This window comes from Bos taurus, chromosome 4 (genome assembly GCF_002263795.3).
Source record: "Bos taurus isolate L1 Dominette 01449 registration number 42190680 breed Hereford chromosome 4, ARS-UCD2.0, whole genome shotgun sequence".
NCBI lineage: Eukaryota > Metazoa > Chordata > Mammalia > Artiodactyla > Bovidae > Bos > Bos taurus.
Genome location: NC_037331.1, coordinates 13,706,344 through 13,708,937, shown reverse-complemented (window position 1 = coordinate 13,708,937; position 2,594 = coordinate 13,706,344). Strand labels below are relative to the sequence as shown.

The window sequence follows — 2,594 nt, the reverse complement described above, 5'->3', positions numbered from 1 at the left end:
AGTCAGGCTCCCTAACTAGGGTTCCTCTTCTGTAATGCAGCCCACTGCTTGTGCAGGTGTCACATGACCTCTTTGTGTTGCCCTGTGGGCGTCTGGGCTTAGGGGAAGCCAACGCTGACATTCTGGCTGTTGCTCTTCTGGGAGTACTAAACTGTTCTTTGTCTCTAATCCAGGAGTCTCGTGTCTCCCGCGAGCATCCATGAAACTTGTTAGCTTGCAAGTAGACCAGCATCTTAGGCCCTTTATAGTGCTTAACGCTAGGTTTCAACATGTCTAATATTTAATATGAGTCATTTTCAGTTTTAATGTACCTTAAAATTTTACCTTTGTGGTTCCATTCCTTCTAAAATGAGATTTAGGAAACAGAGAATGATCTGCAGTCAGTAGAAAGGAAAGCTATTTCTGAAAGAGATGTGGAAAGCCAAATAATAGTCAAAGTGTGTTCTAAATCATTCACAGTATAGAAAATTAGAAATACTTGCCTATATTGTCTTTGACCAAAAAAAAAAAACAAAAACAAAAATCACCAATGAATGAAAAAAGTAATGTTTTTCTAAAGAGTCAGCCATAACATTTCAGAGTAGGAAAAGAACTTAAAGAGCTTGATTCACTGATTCTCTCCATTAAAAAGAGAAATAAAGACTAACTCTCATTTTCTTCATTTGCATTCTCCATAATGGCTTTTTACAAATGCCTTCAATTTTCCTTAGAAACGTAGAACAAATTTGATGTACAAAGGTATTCATCACGTTTTACTTATGATAGATAAACATGATAAATGAGTGAAAACACCCTCCCGTTAGAGACTGGTTGAGATATGGGTAAATTCTTATGAGGCGATATCAGGAAAACATTAATAATTATGTTTTTCAAGATTATTTCATAACAGGGTAAACTTTTTATGGCATATTGTTTCTTTTTTTTTAATTGGAGGATAATTGCTTTACAGTGTTGGGTTGGTGTCTGCTGTACAACCACTTGAGTCAGCTGTCAGTATACATATATCTCCCCATCTTGAGGCTCCCCCTCACCGAGCCCTCCCCTCTAGGTCCTCACAGAGCTCTGAGCTGAGCTCCCTGTGCTATACAGCTCCTTCCCACAAGCTATCTATTTTACACGTGGTAGTGTATACATATAAGACATGTTGTTAAGTGAGACAGTAAGACATACAAATTGTGTTATCCCAGTCATGTAACGCATCATTATAACACACGCTCATGCATGCAAAAAAAAATAACTGGAAGAAAATTACTTTCAAATATTAAAACTCTCAAAATTACTTTCAAATAGTTAAAACTGGATTAGGGGAATATGGATGATATTTTTTCTTTGTTGTCTTCTATGTCGTCAAAAACCCATTATAGTCTAATCAGATGTTTTTTAAAATTTCCCTTAGAGAGTAAAATCAAACTCTTTTTTTTTTTAAAGAGGATTTTATTGATGGCATTTTTATTGTCTTCATAATAAAACAAAATATGAAGCTCAAAACTGGATCACTTGGCCCTTTCTCTTCTTATCACCTCCCAGCTCAAAATGCTTGTATCTCTTAATAGCCAGCATTCTCTTCGATCTACAGTTGGGCTCAACACATTCAAGCCTCAGTACAATCTTCTTTGTAGTTTTAGCCTTTTTCCAGAAAATCGGCTTAGTCTGCCCACCATAGCCACTCTGTTTCCTGTCATAACGCCGCTTTCCCTGGGCATACACAGAATCCTTGCCCTTCTTGTACTGTGTCACATTGTGGGGCTGGCGCTTCCCACACTTCTTACAGAAAGTCCGGCGGGTTTTTGGAACGTTCACCATGTTTGCGAGAGCGATACCAGCACAGAAAGCTAAAATCAAACTCTTATTCCTAGATAACTCACTTACACTGAAGTTCAGCCTTTGTCTCATCCACCACCGAGCTCGTTTTAGCCTCTCTCCTGTCCATCTGTAACTCTCCTCACAGCGCCGAGTGCACTGTCCAGTGAAGTTCTGAGGGGTGCGGTCTAGTGGGGTTAACACCAACTACCTGATTCCTTGGCCTCCCACTTCACCTTGTCCCTCTCACCCAATTCAACAGACCCCATCTTCATATCAAGTCACATGTACGGAAAATCCCTAGAATTTCTACCCCCAGGAACTCCAGCCTGGACCCTGGCATTGCCAGATTTTTCTAAGCTTGCTGCCTAATGGTGCAAATCAGTGTAAACTGGGATTCTCCAGGCAAGAACACGAGTCGGTTGCCATTTCCTTCTCCAATGCAGGAAAGTGAAAAGTGAAAGTGAAGTCACTCAGTCGTGTCCGACTCTTAGTGACCCCATGGACTGCAGCCCACCAGGCTCCTCCAGCCATGGGATTTTCCAGGCAAGAGTACTGGAGTGGGTGCCATTGCCTTCTCTGAGCCTAGCTCTAGAAAAGCACTATTCAAGAGCAATATAACACAAGCCCCTAATTAAAAATTTTCTCTTAGCCACATTAAAAATTTGAAAAGAAACATATGAAATTAATTTTAAGAATATATTTTATTTAACCCAACATGTCTAAATCATTGCCCTTTCAACATGTCATAAATTTAAAATTTATTTATTGAGACATTTTACATATACTTTTCC

General features: G+C 39.4%; 1 pseudogene; it reads right to left on the bottom strand.

Annotated features, from left to right (window-relative positions):
• On the bottom strand, positions 1,426-1,832 carry LOC514680 (ribosomal protein L36A pseudogene; annotated as a pseudogene).